At 37.2% G+C, this 22,060-nt stretch overlaps 1 protein-coding gene across 1 annotated transcript in view; it reads right to left on the bottom strand.

The window, feature by feature from the left end:
* The window catches only part of LOC138709073 (hemolymph lipopolysaccharide-binding protein-like), a 78,403-nt gene extending 59,615 nt beyond the window's left edge, over nucleotides 1-18,788 (bottom strand). Inside the window, exon 1 of the mRNA XM_069839577.1 lies at nucleotides 18,731-18,788. The gene's annotated coding sequence lies outside the window, so the exon portion shown is untranslated. The remainder of the gene's footprint in view (nucleotides 1-18,730) is intronic.
* Between the last annotated feature and the right edge of the window lie 3,272 nt (nucleotides 18,789-22,060).

Raw genomic sequence — 22,060 nt, 5'->3', positions numbered from 1 at the left:
TACGCTAGCAAAATTTTGCGAAATTTTCGTACTCCCATCTCGTTCAAAGAAATGAGCGCATAAACAATTTATTTCTTGAACCAGTAGTAATAACGGGTCCGTTGACATGTTCGCTCATAAGCCATTAACATATTGTTTTTACGTTGTGATCATTACAAACAATATAGCAGAACTAAAGCAGAACACACCGCCATGACACAACAGTGCACGATGTTATTCGTCTGCTAATTCCCGCCCTATACAAGAACCAATCAGATTCACTGATGGCGGCTGATGGAGACTGCCACCACCTCTGCAAGTTGATGGCACCGGTGCGACACCGGTTGAGCATCAATGACGTCATCAGTGGAATTCGGAACACCGTGATGCCATCGGATCGCTCACCGGTGAGATTCGGAATACGCTCAAAGCTATAGATCTTACAACCATTCAATTACTTTCCAAAAAATTCGCTCACGTCACTGTAAGAGCGCAATGAACAAAATCTATGTTAGGCTATAATAAATCTTCTACCGTTTATACTATATCATAAAAATTACATTTGTCGCTGTATAATTTCGTGGTAAACTTAAGTAAAAATATTACGAAATTATCCGTGTCACGAAATTAGCCAAGTTTACCCTTTCTCTAGTTATAAACTATACCGCTAGTACTGAATTGTGTATGTTCTGCTTCAAGGCACAACCTCCCAGTAGTACTTTCTCTATTGACTATGACATATAATCGTCTTAGAATGTATTTTATGGATATTATAACTCGATATAAAAGAGTCACAAACGAAGTCCGTAAGTTGTAATGATAGTGTCAGAATAAAATCCTAATGAATGAAAGGTATTTCCGGGAGTCGAACGCTGTAGCAAGCCGCAGCAAAAAAGTTATCTGACTTAATTGATAGTACAGTGTAATACAACTGGTTCAGAAGTGAAACATAACTGGTGTCCATTAATGAAGGTGCACAACGTACACATTAAATTTGTGAGCAACGCAGACTATGAGACCGATAGATTGTTATTTTCACCATTGCAAGCCTGTATCTAACTTTAACAATGAAAAAACGAAATTAAGATAAACGGAAGTATCTATTGAGTGCTACATTACTTCATTTTCATCATTATTACGGTCAGGAACATAATCAATCTTCATCTTGATCTATCCAAACTCGTGGCTGGCTTCCACTCCACTCCATTCTGTTTCCACTCTCATACGAATTGTGCACACCATCAGTTATTATTAGAGTGAAACTTCTATTCCCTTACGCACCACACATGGGAGAAAAAGCTTACTTGAATCGTTGAAAATAATCTCAGAATTGTAGCAAACCACTATAGAAACACGATGTAATCACTGCGAAAGCTATAAATTTACCCAGCCTGCCCCAAAGTCTTCGTTTGTTATATACCCGACGGATGATTTTCTCCTATATTTTCAAACAGAATGATCACGTAACCCAGTGGCAGATATTGCAATTCGGTCAAAGGTAAATATTTCTGTCTATCTGTCTACCACAAAAACGTATATGTAGAGCATATGAAAAGCTTGAAGTAACTAACCCTAATCTATCAGTGATCCTAGACCTTACGAAAACTCTCTCTTTATCTATATAACTATCTAAAAAAGAAAGGACTAATCAAGGCATACCAAAAACCTAAAGAAACTAAACCTAACCTATCACTGATCCTCGATATTACGAAAGTTCTCTTATTTATTTTTCCACATGAAGACCACAGAGGAAGAACGTAGTAACTAAAAAATGATAGATTTTCTGTTTTAGATGCCATGTAAAACCTCAGGTAATGTAGGGTTGTGTAGTTTCACTGTATAGAATAACAAACTCATTAGTCCAAAGAAATTTGAAGAATGATAACCCAAGGACAATAGGATATAATGAGTCTTAAAACTTTTAACTTGCTCTCCTTTAAAGGCAGTAAAACGTGACTTATCAGGTTTTTCCCCTGTACCCTTCACGTGTTCTGCAGCATTGTAATAAGCATTCCTATGACCAAAACTACTTCCGACTTGACAGCTTACAGAGAAGGGGGAGCAATGTTGTCATGTTGTCCATCTTACGTGTAAGCGAGCGCGCTGCCGATAGAGTGCAGTAACAAACAGCTGACATGAATGTGTGCATTGCTAACCAGTTTTTTTAATACTATGCAGCAAAATTAGTGTACATTACTATTTTATTTGTGTATTATTATTATTATTATTATTATTATTATTGTTGTTGTTGTTGTTGTGAGAAAAGCGTTGAAAGAACTATAAACTGTAAAAACAATCCATGTTGAATCTTTCGTACACTACTTTTAACACTTGAATATAAATAATTTATTAAATGGCTATCTTACTCGTGTTAATCGAACGCACCCACACAACAGGCAGCGAAGTTCGAGATGACGCCGAGATCTAGTAGGCTCTGAGGATGGTGTGAAGAAGGACAGAAACAGCTGTAAGCCGCACATGCTTACACAATGAACACGAGTAAGATCACCATTTAATCAATTATTTGTAAAAACAAGTTTAAATTTAATACGATACCTTTACTTTTATCAGTGCCTGTATTCGTCCATGTAATATTGTTAAAACAGCATCTTGCTGGAGAGAATTTATATTTTTGTTACATTTTTCTCCACTTTTCCATTTTCCCCGGAGTTTCAAGTCTTGAAGACCCTGCGTCATCTTCATCTACACGGTCTTTTTCATTTCCAATATCGATAACAGTGCTCTTATTAATTTTAGCACAAGCAGCAGTTCTCATTACGACTTGCGCCAAAGTTAAAAGAGGCCCGCAATTATCTTTTTCCATCTCAAAATACTCTCTTACGTTACACACAAACTCTCGCGCTTCATGTTAAAGGAGCACCTTGTACAATATTCTTTATTCTCCTCCTGCCTTTCCTTCCTTCCTACATTGCACAAGTCACATGTTTAGAAACTTCACAGAAACTAGAAAGTACACACTAGTCACATACTCCACCAATGACAACGAAGATAGTACGTGTAATATAGTTATCGATACAATAAAACTGAACAATACGGTATTTTTAATTCACACAACACACACGCTAACGAGCCAACTCAAAGACATCCCGGGTATTATAACGTACAATTATAAATAATACACCAAATGAAAGAGCAACTCAACAGTTTCGTTACAAGTGCTCAATATGAGCACCATTCGTCACACGGCACACATCGAGTCGATAAGCGAGTTCTTCCCTAACCTTGATCAGTATGTCTGGAGTAATTGTTGCAACAACTGCTTCAGTCCTCTGTCTTAAGTCTGGCAGGTCAGCTGGTAGCGGAGGTACATACACACGATCCTTTATGAATCCCCAAAGGTAAAAATCGAATGGCGTAAGATCTGGTGAACGTGGAGACCATGCGAAACAAGCTCTGTCATTCGGCCCCTGTAGGCTGTAGAGCTTTTAGCAACTGCAAACGATAAGGACGTAGTTGTAAGCGTCTTCTTAAAATTCTCCACACAGACGTCGACTAGCCTTCCGAACAGATTTCTTGGGGCTACGCGTGAAAGACTCACTCGTTCAACGCGCTTTCTAACGGCCGACAGAGGAAACAGTGCATGCGCATGCGTACAAAACTGTTTGAGTTGCTCTTTCATTTTATGTATTATTTATAATTGTACGTTAAATGTAATAAATGCTACAAAGCCTAAAACCCCGATATTCATTTTGAAACACGGTGTATTATGCACGTGCAACTTGTAAACATAGACACGGCAACACTGTCCCGTTACCATGGTTACGCGTCTCTTATGATTTGGTTGATTTGAATGGTTGCCTTTGTAACATGTTAAAGGCGCAGCTGTTGGAAGTAGTTTTGGACACACCTGCATCAGAAAGTTTTGCTCGAGTATGACTGTGGTTAACAGATCAGGCACTAGATAGCGTACGGGAATGAGGATTGTTTACTCGGCTTGACGACACTGATCAGTCGGTCAGAGCGAGCATCTCATACTCGGTGCTAGTATAGTCTATGAATTGCGAACTAATATTTGACATTAATTTTACGGGTAGTAAGACTCTTATTATAGGCCTAATATATTGTGAGTTTTATTAGTAACAACAATGTAATTTATTCGTCACAACAATAATTCCTTTCTACAATTCACCTTAAACGCTCTCGTCAACAATTGGATCTTCACTCAACACAGTATTCGTTATAGCACTCCACCGACGACAATGACAATTTACTTGGACTATTACGCACAACAATGAACTGTTAATCTTAACTAATATTTACAAAGCACTATTTACAAATCAGAACTACCAGTTCTCAGTTCACAGTTCTTCTATCTCAGTCACTCGAGTTCACGGTATCTCGAACCACAGACCTTCAGAGACAGTTCACTGTACTCGAACTCGGGTCCCTCCAACTGCGGTCCACTGCACTCGAACTCAGGTCCCTCCAACTGCGGTCCACTGCACTCGAACTCAGGCCTTCGTATGCTGACGCAGATGCGGACGCACACTCGAGTCGAACTCCGGTTTGCTTGACTGGCTTGCTTGCTCTGGCTTGCTCACTGACTGAATAACTGAAAAACTGCTGTCGTTCCTTCGCGACCGTAATTTATAACCACAGCGACGTAGCCTCGAAAATTCGCGAGTCTTCCATTTCGACGGATTTCTGGAATAGTCGGGAAGGTCGTTCCACATTCACTGCGTGAAGTAGCAGCTGCGCGCGCAGCCTCCCCTCGCGTGTAGGCCCCTTTCCCCTTTCCCCGTGAAGCCCGCGCGATATGCTCTCTCGCGGGACGCTGGTCGTGAGTTCGAATCTCACGTCGCTGTCACAATATTATCGGCGTGACGTAAGACAGTACTGAACAAGAACACAATAATGAACACAAATCAGTCCCAATGTGGAAGAAATAAATCTCGTACTGGGAATAGAACCCGGATAAATGTATTTTTGTCTAAGGCTCTAGCTTGAGCCATAGATGAGGACCACATTTCTTGATTTCGTAATGAATACTGAAACTCGGTGGGCAGCGCAGATGGTGAACCCGATTTAATGAGGAAGAAATAACGTGTCACGTGACACAGAAACTGTGGAGATGTTATAGCCGCAGACCAGACCGCACAGCCACATCTCATGGACCTGATTAGTGCCTCGATGATGCGGCCGGATCGTGAAGAGCCTTCAGAGAGGCGTTCCACCCCGCTGTGTACACCATTTACATAAACCTCCGTGGTCTCGGCTGTGTGCAGTGACATCATTCTTGAGTTGGACATGAAAGTGAGTATCGATACTTTGCTGCAGGCACAGAATCAACATCAGTGTTTCGTGAATTTGGTAAAAATATACCCCATCATGACAGTATTTTTTATTTTTCTTTCAGTCATAGTTATATTTCATGGATTTTAAAAAACGAAAATAAAATTACTGAAAATTGGCAAAAAATATAGTTTGAATTTTTAAAATAAAATGGACATCACGAATTACAAATTAAAAAAATCGTTAAAGTAGATCATTTCTACGAAAGACAATGGGGTACACAGTATCAGGGCTTTATGTACATGGATCAGTGTTGGACAATAAGGAGTTTGATGTAGAAGTAAGTGAACCAGTGTTACAAATTACAAGAATTACAAATTCAAACGTAAATTATAACTACACAACACTGAGGAAAATTATATATATATATATATATATATATATATATATATATATATATATATAGAGTAAAGGTGCGTAATATATATATATATATATAAATGATATTCGGGAGGAAATTAAACACAGAATAAATATGGAAAATGCCTGTTATTATTCGGTTGAGAAGCTTTTATCATCCAGTCTGCTGTCAAAAAATCTGAAAGTTAGAATTTATAAAACAGTTATATTACCGGTTGTTCTTTATGGTTGTGAAACTTGGACTCTCACTTTGAGAGAGGAACATAGGTTAAGGGTGTTTGAGAATAAGGTACTTAGGAAAATATTTGGGGCTAAGAGGGATGAAGTTACAGGAGAATGGAGAAAGTTACACAACACAGAATTGCACGCATTGTATTCTTCACTTGACATAATTAGGAATATTAAATCCAGACGTTTGAGATGGGCAGGATATGTAGCACGTATGGGCGAATCCATAAATGCATATAGAGTGTTTGTTGGGAGGCCGTAAGGAAAAAGACCTTTGGGGAGGAGGCCAAGATGTAGATGGGAAAATAATATTAAAATAGATTTGAGGGAGGTGGAATTTGATGATAGAGACTGGATTAATCTTGCTCAGGATAGGGACCAATGGCGGGCTTATGTGAGGGTGGCAATGAACCTTCGGGTTCCTTAAATCCAGTAAGTAAGTACGTAAGTAAGTACGTAAGTAAGTAAGTAAGTAAGTGAGTGAGTGAAGGTGCGTAATTCCGTGATACCCCTAATCCTGTGATAAAATTTCAATTGACTGCCATGGAGTTGTGGTCTCTGACTTTTAAGTTTTTGAAATACCTAACAAATGCTAGAAGATGTCTTCTCTTCAATTCTACCCGGCTTTTGAATAGAAGCAGTCGACTGCAGAAGCTTTTGTTCAGTGGAAGGTGGTTGACCAGTAAGTTTTTCTTTCTCTTGTGACCACTCCTGAAGAAACATTTTAAATTTGAGGTAAGAATTAATATAGCATTATAAAAATGATATATTACTGTAGATTATACTAAGCTGAATCAATGCGTATGATTATTTAACATTGTGAGACAATAACATTGTTACAGGAGCTTTCCCATTTATGGATTTATTTTCATATTTCTCCTTCTTGTCTCACTTGACCAGTGATGCCAACTCTAAATTGTGAAAATTAATGTCTATGAAAGAAAATAGTTCGTGGAAATGATAATATAAATAAGTTATAGAAAACATCAATTATAATTATAATAAAATAATAGGGCATATATTTAACTTAATTACTGCTGTTGTTAGGAATATAAATAATGAGAAATAATTGTGTTATAATTCAATTTATTCAAATTTAATTTTGTATTGAGTTTAACTTTCAGTTTATTTTGTTTATTATATATTAATATGTAATATGTATTCCTGTAGTTACACAAATTTTTCTATGAAATTTGTCACTTAAGTCCTTTTTCTATGTTGTAATTTCTTGCTTAATCCATATTAAAACAATAGACCATGACTTTAATTTTTTTTTTCCAAATACAAGTTTGTTTTCTGAGCAGTTAACGAGGATTATTTTAGTATCACGGAATTAGGATATCACTCAGGGATTTAGGAAAGCACTATCATGGAATATGGGTCATTGTCACGGATTTAGGAGCCACTGTGTAACAATGAAGAATCATATATTATATACCAAACTTGTGAAACTGTTGAAACTGAAAGTTTTGAAAACTGTAACTAAAGGTCCAAATAACGTCATTTAGGTGTTATTTGACAATTTTTATTACAATTTTGGCATAAATACAGACTTTATTAAATATGTCACGGAATTAGGCAACCTTACCCCACATACACACACATAAACTTAAAGCAGAATTAAACATGAATGAGTAAGAAATAAAACATATTTTGAGAAATATGAATAAAATATGTACTAACAATTTGTAGGATTAAAATGAAGGTTTATAATTTCAATGATAGAGGTGTATAAAACAATCTTGATGAGATAAAGAAGGTATACACACACATACACACAAAGGAGAATTAAACATGAATACTGGTAACGTGTTTAGACAGTTTACTTTTAAATTGCAATATCATTCGACATTCCTGAGGAAGCTGGGTAGGGAATTCCAAAAACGAATTGCTGATACTGTGAAAGAGGAAGAATAGTGAGCTGTTTTATGGCAAGGCATAGATAATACAGGATCATTTATAGAACGTGTGTCCAGGCTGTGATATGAGAAAAATAAATTAAAACGCACTGACAGATATCTTGGCGAAGAAGTATTGATGATGCGATGTAGAAAAATTAGTGAATGGATATATCTTCGGTGCTGTAATCTTACCCATTGGAGCGTTTCAAGGGAAAGTGTAATGTGGTCATATCTGCGGATGTTGCTAATGAAACGTATGCAAATAGAGATGAACAAGGATCGAGAAAGCAGGACTGACAGCTCCCGCAAAGTCGAAAACCCGCAAGACAGTATTGTATACGTCGCGTCGTTGACGTAAAGACTGCTTGTGAGTGTTTCGAGACGTCGAGATTGATTATTCCCGAACGTCAAGCAGCCTTGAATCGCCACAAATGTTTATACCTGGCTGAACTTTTATCTACTTTGGCAACTGTTTATAAACAATCAAGTAGCCTATTTGAAACATCATCTCTAACTTTCAGTGTATATTAATCCGTTCCCCAGTCTTTATTTAATTACTAGGTCCTTATTAAAAGGCTAGAAAATTTCTTTTCTTGCGTTTGAGATCAGTTTTGCAATATCAAGTAGGAAGATATTAACGTTATGTTTTATGTTTCTTAGAAATGCAAATTTATTTGAGAATTGTTTTTATTTCTACTTATATAACCATAGGTAATATCATATAATAGAACCAGAACATTTTGATAACTGAAATACTGTTCTGTTTTGTCTTTTTGTCTCATTTAAACATTTATAATGTTATTTATTTCAATGATGTATGTTATTCAAAATTATTAAATCTTTCCACGCCGACCAAATGATTCTTCGAGAATGATGAGCGAGACTCGAAGCGCACGAGAATGAGAGACGAGACTCGACAGACAAATGTAACGAACACAGCGAGCGAAAGCGGCAGTTAGTTTTGTTCATCTCTAGTATGCAGGCATTATGAATGCTTTGTAATCTTTGGGTTAAATTAGAATTTAAGACTCTTAGTAGAATGTCGCAGTAGCCTGTTCAAAATGTGGTAACACCAATGTTTGTGTGAGAATTCTTTTTAATTGAAAGGGTAGAAACATTTTCAGGTGATTTAATGGACGTAGAATGAAGAAGACTGTTATGTTCACAACCTCTGTTTAATATTTGTTATATTAATTGATAACAATCACATGTTATAATACACAATAACAATCATAGCGTCCTGTAAATTGCATTGCCCAACAAAAGAATGTTTTTAAAATCTTACGAAAGCGAAACTTATAAAGCCGATATCAGTAAAATTATGGGATGACCTATATGATGATTCTTGGACAATGGACAGAAAACCAGTCCTCGTGAAGAGGTGCGAATTAAAATCCCCCAGACTTCACGACCGACAATCGAACCCGGGCCACCTTGATCACCAGCACTCTACTTCGAAACTAAAAAGGCGGACACATTGCATGTTGGTGCTCTTGCGAGTTTCAAGTAACGTTGTTATAGTTCCTCCCGAATTTCCAAGAACAAAATGGACACTTTAAGTAGGCTAATTTTAGAATATAGACGTGAAAAAATTATGCATAGAGCTTCAGTTCCGCATGAAATATAACCACAGCATTATTCGTGTGTCACGTATTTCAGAAGAAAGTTGTTATATCTGCAGTGTATTAGGTTTGAAACTAATATTCCTATAGGCTATAAAAGTGACGACAATGTGGAAACATTTCCTTTTACGGCCCATATTATTCCTTGAATGACTCCGAAGGAGGCATGGCTTGTGATGCTGTAGGGGCTAATGCGACCGTGACAATGTGGGCTACTTTATGACGACATATCTTTCCGTGTTCCACAATATGGCCGCTCTCTCTCTGACATTTGTTACTTGACGAGCTGCTACTGATTAAAAGTGAAAGGATAACACAGAACAACTTAATTGTTTAGCTCTGATTTAACAGTGACATTTCTAATATTACAGCTATTCGGTAATGATTTTGTTAAATGTCCTTCAGTTGAATGCACATTTTAATTGCCAATTTATATGTAGCTTTCTAATTAATAGGTATGTTGTATTAGAGTACGTTAAACATTTTCTTCTGAAAACAAAATTTGCTATTCTCTGAAGCAATTAAAATATTAAGGTGAGAACAGAAATCAAATTTTGAACAAAAAAAATTTTTTTTCTTTTTGTTTCTAATAAATATTTGGTATTTTCTATGTAATTTGGTATACAATTAAAAAAATCTAATTGTAAGTGCTTTAAATTACACAGTATGATTTATGTGTCAAGATACTTTTTATGCAAAATTCGATTTCACGCTCGAGTGGATAATTCAGCGCCCGACGCGAACCCGAAGGTGATAATTTCCATGAGCGCATAAAATCTGTTAAATCTTGTGTATTACACATGATTTTTTTTTATCCATTATTGGTATACCCAAATTTCATTACTGGTATCTGAATATAATTTTAAATTGTACGACTTTTTTTTTTTTGTAATGTGTTGTTTGTGAAGAAATTCTAATAGTATATTATATAAAGACGTACAAATGTGGAGTTTTATTGCCGAGTGATCAAGTTAGATCACGAGTTGTATATAATCTATTCTACGGTGTTCGCTATTTACCGAAAATTAGAAAGAAATAAATCTATAAATTCAATTCTGCTTATTAAATCTGTTATACAGGGTGTATGAAGAGGTCAGGTCAATCCTTAAGGAGGTGATTCAGGACCTTATTTACAACAAAAAATCCTAATACACTTAATATTCGGTCCCGTTTCTGATTTACACGAATATCACGTACCGTATGTATCCCCGATTCATTCCACAATTAATGGACCTGTCTGCTTGAGAGAAGGTAGGCTAATTGTCAGTTGTCTAGAGCAGATGGTCAAAATGTCCCCCTCTCGCACGAACACACGCTTCAGCACGCCGTCTGATTTCGCGCTGCACATTATCCAATCCGTACTGGTATATCTCCATTGCAGCCGTGTTAATCTTTGCAACGAGCTCTTCCCTGCTTGCTATCTCCATTTGGTACACTTTCTCCTTCATACAGCCCCAGAGAAAGAAGTCCAATAGTGTTGGATCGGGGGACCGAGAGGAAATGCAATGGGACCACCCCTTCCAATACATCTACCTGGAAAATGGTGATCTTACCATTCGCGTACTAGAAGTGTGAAATATGCTGGAACACTGTGTAGTAGATACCATAGATGTCGTCGTGACTGTAAAGGCATATCATCAAACATCGGCGTAACCACAGCTTCTACGAAATTCAGGTAATCTTCACCTGTCATTCTGTCGCGATGATAAACAGGCCAATCACTGTATCACCCAGAATGCCTGCCCAAACAATTACACGGAACCTACGCTGGAATGAGGCGGAAAGAGTTACATGAGGTCGCTAAAAGTGACGTAAAGACTTGGTTTTTCTGAACCGACGCATGCCCGCCTCGCACAAATCTGCACTACACGAGAGATAGTGAGTGGTTTCTATAACTGCGAGGTGCGCGAGGTGGGATATGTGTAACATGTGGTGTCGAGAGATTGTTCTCATTATTTAAACTTAATCCGGCATAAAAGGAGAAGTTGCACAGTAGAAATTAGGACAAATCGTTGGTTGTTTACTACCATAATAATTATGTGAAAAGAAAAGAAAGTTTAAAGAAATGAAAAGTTAGAGATGTACCAATTCAATATATATGTAATATGAGTAATTAACACATTTATAGAAATAATTCAACAGTTTTTACTGTATAGTTGGATGCACATTTTTAGTATTTTTAATGCATAAAGTTTCGTGCTCTAGTTATGACGATAACTGGAATTAACGCGATTACTATTCTATCTCACAAGAAAGGCTCAGCAAGTTGTAATGGATTTTCACAACGACTTTTCCCTCATATGTTCCATTTGAAATAAGAAATCTCCCTATAAATTTCAACATCCGGAGAAGTCCTAGCCTCTTGATATGATTTTTTCAAAATAATCGCTTAACACTCATGTATGTCTCGTATCTCCATTGCTATCGTGAAGAAAAAATATATTTAATGCTCAAAATATTTGTATTGCCCTCAAAATTAACTTATGAAAACTCACTTCTTCAAGTTGTTTCAAGAAGTATAGGGGAGAGTCGGGTAGTATCGGACATCGGGTAATATCGGACAGTGCGTTTCTTTCATCTACCACCATATAGTAGTGCCTGAATAACATGGTTACGTTTCTCTATGCAACATCACAGAAACGTAACCATGTCAATCAGGTACTATCATCGTGTGGTAGATGAAAGAAACTCACTGTCCGATATTACCCGATGTCCGATACTACCCGACTCTCCCCTACTTTCCATCTGCCAGTGATCATACCTCGTGGACCAGTTACGGATGTAGACAGACTCTAGAAAGAATAACTCCAGAAGGTAAAACGGTGGAAGCACAGTCTAGTGTATACAGTCACGAAGCTCAATACGTAGTAAATATGCATCCATAGATAGTTGCTAACCACTACAATCGCTACTATCGCCTCATCACAGACAATGCGAAATAGTACCTGCACAGTTTATTGTTTCTAGTACCCTCATAAACTCAAGCTTCGTGACTGTATATACTGGACTGTGGTGAAAGTGTTAAAAATTCCAAAGCACATAACTCCGATTGTTCAACCTCTTCTCATTTATGGATTTGGAAAAATTTCATTGGTAAGTTCTCTGATAGTGTTTTGCTACTTGGCACGAATATTATATTGCATCAGAGAGATAATGTGATAAATTTGCAGTCCTTAACACGTAATCAGTTTTCATCTTCTAGATATATGAATATGTTAAAAAAAATTATATTTTCGGAATATGTATTATATATCAGAAGAAGACCCATAACAGGTCGAAACATGTTAACCAGGTGCGATAGAATTTAACACGAGAAAGACATATAATACATATTCCGAAGTGCTGTAGTGTTAAAAGTTGTGTAATCAAGATGTATAAAAACTTATGGCTGACATAAAGTCGGGTACCTTGACAACAAACCTGATAAATTCGTCTCTCTGTAGAATTCTGTTTTCACGTTGATGTACAGAACTGCTCTAAACTGACTGAAATGTTCGTGGTGCAAAGTTCCATTGTGTTTTGAGCATTTTTAAACGATTTCCACTACTGTTATCAGTACAGTGAATAATTTCAGGTACGCTTACATTTCCGTCTCAATTTTTTATAGTATATTTTATAGTCAATTTCATGAATATTATACACCGGTACTTGATGTAATTTTCATAACTTATATTATTTAGGCTAAGGAGATTTTGACACTACAGTATGAAGCTAGATGAGATTTATTGCCTAATATGTCTAGCACATAGCACTGTTTGCATTAGCCGTTATAGCTAAGGATTGAAGAATTTGAAAAAAATATATCTCGAAAACTAGGCCTTTTCCAGATGTAGAAATTTATATGGAGGTTTCTTATTTCAAATAGAACGTGTGGGGGGAAAAACCGTTGTGAAAATCCATTATCACTTGATGAGCCTTCCTTGTCAGTAAACTGTCTTCCTTAATTCAAGTAGTTTTCTTACTTCACATTTGTTTTTGAGTATTATTTTTAGCATCGTTAATCGAAATGAAGAATTCCTATTTCGTATTTCAGCACAGGACATTGTGCCCTTGCTTGGGTACTATATTCTTTACTATTCTTCGTCCATGTTGGCAGCATTCTCTCCATGTTTAATTCACCATTACATGCATTAAAATGGCATGCATGATGGCGCTACTATACTTGTTAAATGTTGCAACGGATCTATTGGAGTCAAGTGGGAATCGTGTGTTAAATCTTTCACTGCAACATCACCCCTTTTGTTTCATCCTTCCCATATAAAACCTCTAGGGGAATTAGAAAAACCTCCAACCCTCCGAGTGCTGCACAAGAGACGCGCAGTCCAAAAAAGTAACGCGACTGCAATGAGTAGTAATGACTTTTTGTTACTCTCGGTTGTTGAGTCGCTACTGGTTCGTTACCGTGGAAGTACCGGTGTCGTAATGATATCGCATTACCACGATTTGTCTGCTGTTCTCTCAATCGACCGCTACCTCTGGAACGACACTGCTGAGCTCTTCTCTTCTTTCACATTATCGCGTTCCTCATTATACAGCTTTCTTTTCTCCTCTCACATTTTGTTTAATTTATTCCGTTCTTTCGTACATTTTTACTAGACTCTTGAATTGCTTTATAGATGAGAACATATGTCCCTTCAATTTTTCTCTACATTCCCTCTCGATTTTCTACTTATGCTTTCGGTTCATATTCTGTCCTATCTATCTACCTGCCTCTCTATCTATCCGCCTGCCGGCCTATCTATCTGCCTGGCTATGGTTGCCAGATTTGTTTTAGGAATAGAAGGAAGGTTTTCACAAAACAAAATATGGGAGATGTTTGTAACTTCTCTTCAGGGATTTCGTAGCATTGTAACTGATTGTTTAATTATTCAAGGTGTATGATCATGATCATTTTTAACTCTATTTTAGACATTTAACGTTACAAAATACATTTGAAGGGCTCCCTGCAAAAACGAGGTAGCTCCACTTTTACAAAGTTGTAGAAAACAACAAAACATTCTAAAAAAATCAAATTTTAACTGAGATTTTTTCCTTCCTCAGAGTATGTCCTATGTACCTAGGAGTTTCATTTTATCGCTCTATAATTTACTATAATCAGCAATTTGGTGGAGGGTAAAATATAAACAAATAATGGAGCTGTCTCCTTTCGCAATAAAATTATATATTATTAGCCACATTTTGCACTGAACACATAATTACTTTGCCTATATCATAAACTGGTCCTCCAGCTTGGGGGTTGGGCGAAGGGCTAACAACCCTTCACCGTAAAAAACAGCTTGTTACGAATTCCTACAGTAAGCCTCGGAATAGGACTGATTCTCTGGCACGACCACAGCAAAGGAATAAGGTTTTGAGATTTGGCACTTGGAACGTAACTAGTCTTTATAGAACAGGAGGGGTAACATTAGTAGCAAAAGAACTAGCTAGATATAGAATAGACTTCGTAGGAGTACAAGAGGTTAGGTTAGATGGGAATGGCATATCACAAATAGGAGATTACTTGTTGTATTATGGGGAAGGAAACAATAATCACCAATTAGGAACAGGATTCTTTGTACATAAAAGAATAAAATCAGCAGTAAAAAAGGTCGAATTTATCAGTGACAGGTTATCATATTTAGTACTTAAGGGTAGATGGTGCGACATCATAGTTATAAATGCTCACGCCCCTACAGAAGAGAAAGACGACTATATAAAGGATAGCTTCTATGAGGAATTGGAACATACTTTTGATCAGTTCCCTAGATATCATATGAAAATTTTATTGGGGGATTTCAATGCTAAAGTAGGACGGGAGGATATTTTTAGACCAACTATTGGAAAAGAGAGCCTACACGCAATTAGTAGTGACAATGGAGTTAGATTAGTCAACTTTGCCACATCGAAAAATTTAATTGTCAAAAATACAACATTCCCCCATAAGGATATACATAAATATACTTGGACTTCTCCAGATGGATTGACACACAACCAAATAGATCACATCTTGATAGATAAACGGAGACATACTAGTATAGTAGATATTCGAACTTTCAGGGGTGCAGACTGTAATTCTGACCATTATTTGGTGATTGGAGAATTAAGAGAAAGATTATCAGTAGCCAAGCGAGTAGAGCAACAAGTTAATATTACTAAATTCAATAATTTGAAATTAAAGGACGAGGAAGCTAAGCAAAATTATCAGGTCGAAATTTCGAATAGGTTTGCCACTTTAGAAAGTTCCGACGAAGATGAGAAAGAATTAGATGTTAATAGCGTGTGGGAAAATATCAGAGATAGTATCAAAATTGGAGCTGAGCAGAGCATAGGTTATTATGAAACTAAGAAAAAGAAACCGTGGTTTGATGAAGATTGTTGCATGGTAGTAGAAAGAAGGAAACAGGCAAAATTGAAATTCTTACAGGATCCAGTTGAGGAGAAGAGAGATAATTATTTCAATGAAAGACGGGAAGCAAGTCGTACACTTAGGAATAAAAAGAGAGGTTACTTGAAGGAAAAACTGAATGAGGTAGAAACAAATAGTAAGAATAAAAACATTAGAGATTTATATAAGGGTATAAAGGAATTTAAGAACGGATATCAGCCAAGGGTAAACGTGATCAAGGATGAGAATGGTGACTTGCTTGCAGACTCTCCATCAATCCTAAACAGATGGAAAAACTATTTTGCGCAACTACTAAATGTACATAGGCCAAATAGAAATGATCGGGACGAAATTGAAATACAAACTGCTGAGCCATTTATACCCGAACCCACGCTTTCAGAAGTCGAAATTGCGATAGAAAATCTGAAAAAGTACAAGTCTCCAGGTATCGATCAAATTCCAGCAGAATTAATACAAGAGGGTGGAAGTGCATTATATAGCGAAATTTATAAACTTGTACTTGCTATTTGGGAAAAGGAAATTGTACCATAACAATGGAAGGAGTCCATAATTGTAAATATTTTTAAAAAGGGGGACAAAACCAACTGTGGTAACTTTCGAGGAATATCACTTTTGTTGACGTCGTACAAAATTTTGTCCAATATTCTTTTGAGGAGATTAACTCCGTACGTAGATGAAATTATTGGGGATCATCAGTGCGGTTTTCGGCGTAATAGATCGACTATTGATCAGATTTTTTGTATTCGGCAGATAATGGAGAAAAAATGGGAGTATAAGGGTACAGTACATCAGTTATTCATAGATTTCAAAAAGGCTTATGACTCGGTTAAGAGGGAAGTATTATATGATATTCTTATTGAATTTGGTATTCCCAAGAAACTAGTTCGATTAATTAAAATGTGTCTCAGTGAAACATACAGCAGAGTCCGTATAGGTCAGTTTCTATCTGATGCTTTTCCAATTCACTGCGGGCTAAAGCAGGGAGATGCACTATCACCTTTACTTTTTAACTTCGCTTTAGAATATGCCATTAGGAAAGTTCAGGATAACAGGCAGGGTTTGGAATTGAACGGGCTACATCAGCTTCTTGTCTATGCAGATGACGTGAATATGTTAGGAGAAAATACACAAACGGTTAGGGAAAACACGGAAATTTTACTTGAAGCAAGTAAAGCGATCGGTTTGGAAGTAAATCCCGAAAAGACAAAGTATATGATTATGTCTCGTGACGGGAATATTGTACGAAATGGAAATATAAATATTGGAGATTTATCCTTCGAAGAGGTGGAAAAATTCAAATATCTTGGAGCAACAGTAACAAATATAAATGACACTCGGGAGGAAATTAAACGCAGAATAAATATGGGAAATGCCTGTTATTATTCGGTTGAGAAGCTCTTATCATCCAGTCTGCTGTCCAAAAATCTGAAAGTTAGAATTTATAAAACAGTTATATTACCGGTTGTTCTATATGGCTGTGAAACTTGGACTCTCACTCTGAGAGAGGAACATAGGTTAAGGGTGTTTGAGAATAAGGTGCTTAGGAAAATATTTGGGGCTAAGCGGGATGAAGTTACAGGAGAATGGAGAAAGTTACACAACACAGAACTGCACGCATTGTATTCTTCACCTGACATAATTAGGAACTTGAAATCCAGACGTTTGAGATGGGCAGGGCATGTAGCACGTATGGGCGAATCCAGAAATGTATATAGAGTGTTAGTTGGGAGACCGGAGGGAAAAAGACCTTTAGGGAGGCCGAGACGTAGATGGGAGGATAATATTAAAATGGATTTGAGGGAGGTGGGGTATGATGATAGAGACTGGCTTAATCTTGCACAGGATAGGGACCGATGGCGGGCTTATGTGAGGGCGGCAATGAACCTTCGGGTTCCTTAAAAGCCATTTGTAAGTAAGTAAGTATATTATAAACTACAATACAAGACATAGCAGGTACTATATACAGAGTGGACAGCTCGAATGTACCTAATTTCAATTGTATGTGACTGATAAACAGTTGAAGATAGAAACCACATCTCTACGTGAGCCCCAGCTGTCACTGTGACGATATCGAGGCGATGAACGAATTCTTGCCAAGCACGTTGGAGCATGTCTTCTGCAATGCTCTCAATAGTCTCTATGATGCGCTCTCGAAGGACAGGAAGGTCTCTGACTGGGGTAACGTACACTTTATCTTTGATGTAGCCCCAGAGAAAGAAATCGAGGGGTGTTAAATCCGGAGATCTCGGTGGTCAAGCGATCGGTCCTCTCCTACCAATCCAACGGCCGGGAACACGTTGTCTAAAGTCATACGAACGTCATTAAACCAGTGTGGAGGAGCGCCATATTGCTGGAAAAGGATGTTAGGCTGCAGGTTTTCAATTTGTGGAACAAAGAACTGTTCCAGAATGTCAAGATATGTGGTACCACACACCATTTTCTCGACGAAGAAAAACGGTCCAAAGAAACCCTGTCTGCGCACCACAATCGAGTGGTCCATCCTGTATATAAAGTGCTTTGGGGAAAGCCATTGATTTAATCTTAAATATGCTCAGTCATTTTAAGTGTATTATGATAATAAATTATTGAAGTAATTTAATTTTAGTCTTGTCCTTTACATGTGCAGAAATCTGATCCGAAGAAATGTAATATTGTAAAATTCCTCTGCAGAACGAAAAGTTACATTTGTTCGAATCAAATTTCTGCAAATTTAAAGGACAAAACTAAAATTATTTCAATAAATTATCATAATACACTGCTCTCTTAAAATGACTAATCATATTAGGAACTCAATCAATATCTTTATCAAAATACGCTGAAATATGTTTAGTATAGAACAATTCTTATCTCAAAAAAGAAGCAAAAACGAACAAAATTTTATTCACCATTTTTGTTCGAAATATCTAAAAGAATAAGCCCCTGAAATTAATAACAATACTTACAATTCACTCTGCATATACCTCCAGGAGCTGCCTCCTTTCCAGTGTAAGCGTAATAAAATCATTCACACCTAGGAAAACAAGAAGCATTGCTGACATTATTAATATTTAACAGATGATTGGCAGCCTGCAATAATGTTGTATTAGTTGTATTCTCTAAGATGAGGTTCCTGCATGACTGATTGAAGTTAAGAAATACTTGTACAGTAGTTCAGCCTTTATCAAGTCAACAGAACACTTATTTCTTACACCTGAAAAGTTATGGTTCATAGCAATGTAAAAATAAATCTCTAGTAGACTCTGTGTTGAAAACAATTATACTACGGGAGGGAAAAACGTAGATAGACCTCAAATTACGGAAGACGTATTTTGAGATAAAACAACGTAAGAATACGGAAACCCTATGCTTTCCTTTCTGCCTATTTATCGGGTTCTATAGGATGTTTCCGGGCTGCTGTTACTAACTTTCAGGGATGATGGGGAAGTGCACATGTATCAATTTGAGATGAAGAACCCTGGTCCGGAAATGACTGAGTCGAAAGTTGTAAGCAAAAATAGTTGTGTGGAAATGAAATAATTTTATTCCTCTGTACACCTTATTTATGTGTATTTATTTGTACATCTTACACATACTGTATTCATCTGACGTTTACGTTGTGTTTCTACAGTATTCCGTTCAGTGCGCTGTCTGAGGGATGGGGACAGGAAACTACACTAAAGCAATGCAGATGGCGTAATGTGTAACGGACATGGTCGGTCCTGATATGTACGTCTGTAGACAGCAGTGTATGTGTACAAGTTGCAGTGTCCAGTCGATCAGTCCTAGTGAAATGGAGGAGTACACGATAGCGGAACAAACAGACCTGATTTTCGAGTAAGGATGAGCCAATGGGAACAGTAGACAAGCTCACTGATTGTATCGGGACAAGTACCCACGTAGGAGACATTCGGCCCATACCATCTTTCCACGACAGTTTCAAAGGTTAAGGGAAGGAGGGCACGTGGTGCGAAATTACAATTCCATTTTCACACAACAATTTTTGCTTATAAATTTCGACTCAGTCATTTCCTGACCAGGGTTCCTGATCTCAAATTGATACATGTGCCCTTCCTCATCATCCCTGAAAGTTAGTAACACCAGCCCGGAAACATCCTGTATAAGAGTCACTTTGTATTGTAATGCTAATGTTCATGTTATTCGAATATCTTATTTCACTCCAGCTAATAGTTTTATTACATAAACAACAGCTTAGAATTAAAGATGATCAGTTGCTTTGAATATCCAAACATAACGAGTCCAACTCAGAACTGTCGGGAGCTGGGGTGTTTGCTGGCGGGAAATGACGTGGGGTAAAGGATAGTCTTCGCGTTTTCTGACGCAGAAGGCGCGACGACCACCCATTTCTGAGGATAGCCCACAGGCTGAAACCAGCCAAGAAGATACTGTAATTTAGTATTTAACACGTGAAATCAATATAAACTTTATATTCCGAAATAATTTCTATGAGCTTACAAAGTTGTGAAGTCTTTTTATACACAGTGTATTATCATCCTTGCTGCAGAATCGCAAATACATAAGAAAATAGATAAGTTTTAAAAATATTATCATATTGCATTTGTGATTTGGAAAAATACAAACCTGTTTTACGAATAAGCACTTAAGCGATACACTTACACTCCTACGGACTACACGTCTGCAGAAGAAGCACATAAAGAAAAAGTAGTTTAATTACAGTCTAAATGCTTAATCCAGCACGAATTGGATGCAGACTGTTCAAGAGCCATTATCCGTCCTTAATTTAGAGTCCTCCATAACAAGTACATACATCCACTGTGTTTACGACTTTTTTTTAACTTGCTCACCACCGTTCGATATTCCCAATAGACTTACCTACTATTAGTATTCAACACATGTCTGAAGGGGATGCAAGTGCAGGTCAGAGGCAGGGAAGGGGCGGGTCGTACAAGGTGATTTTACACCTACCTGCTAGGGGAGGAAGTGAGTTAAGGCACAACAAATTAACACTTTCTCCTATACTGTTTGGAAATCTTAGTCTGGAACGCAGTTGTGCGTTTACTTTCAAAACCAGTATTACTTACTACTTACAAATGGCTATTAACCCAGATATGCCTACTGTCCTATTAAAAGGACAGTTGTCAATGTTTCAAATTACCCTCTCTACAGTCAACGCATTTACTTTTTCACAGGTGTCACTATTACTGGTCCTAATTAGAGGCGTGCTAGGTGTGTTAAGACTGGTAATTAGAGTTCTGGTCATCGTTGAGTTTGACACGTGGACGTCAGAATTGTTCGTTTATTTCAGCTATGGCATCGGAGACGCAAATCAGATAAGAATGTTAAATATTTTTACAGTTCGAAATTATTTTGCAAATTGTTGTAGATCAAATGACTCCTAATAAACATAAATATAACGCGAAACCACAATGTGTTCGAAATATCTATTCATTGCGACATGACAATGACGAAAACTTATGTATCCTCTTAAAAGGACAGTAGGCATATCCCCATATATTTTGAAATTGTTTCGCTTTTTCAATTTTAGTGGATTTTCCCTGCATGAAATGCTATCTACGTTTGAAAATTATGCTACGGGCAAAATTTCATCTCAAATACAGACATATCACTATAATGCAGCCTACAAATGCCACACAGAGTTCGTGTGCACTCAAAAGTGGGTTTCTGTTGTCTTGTCAGCCCACTGAGGTGTGTGGATATGAAGGGAAAAGTTGAGACAGTGTCGGGCGTAGTTGCTGGCTAGCTAGTCGGCAGAGCGTTGGTGCGCTAAGCCAAAGGTCCCGGGATATATACCCGGCTCCCGAACAATTTTTCCTTTGAAATTATTCAAGTCTGCTTCACAGGGAGATATACCTGAAAGCCAGATTTGCACAGCAAGATCTGTTTACAAGTGGAGGACTGGTGACGTCCTGGAGGGAGGTATTGAACGGAAAAAAGTTTCTATTGTTTTTCATTTAGTATTTTTGGAAGAGGTCTTATTTTCTATCTAAATTGTCATTGTCATGACAATGTAGATTTTAGAAAATAAACTGAAACCTGACTTTCGACATTGCCACAGCAATTGCTTCATTATATATGTATCGTCACTTCTCTCCCAATATAACCTCCACCTCGAAACTTCAACACTCTTTTCGCCTATTACTTATTTTTACGTATCAATAGCAATACGGTACTATTCAATGACGAAAACATTCCAGAGTTAAAACGAATTTAGCCACAGTGCATCATTCTTCAGAATAATATTAGTAGTAATAATAAAGAAACTATAATAAAATAACAACGTAATAATATGTTAA

This window comes from Periplaneta americana, chromosome 11 (assembly GCF_040183065.1).
Source record: "Periplaneta americana isolate PAMFEO1 chromosome 11, P.americana_PAMFEO1_priV1, whole genome shotgun sequence".
Taxonomy (NCBI): Eukaryota; Metazoa; Arthropoda; class Insecta; order Blattodea; family Blattidae; genus Periplaneta; species Periplaneta americana.
Note: the sequence above shows the minus strand (reverse complement) of the source record. Positions and strands in the feature narration are given on the sequence as shown.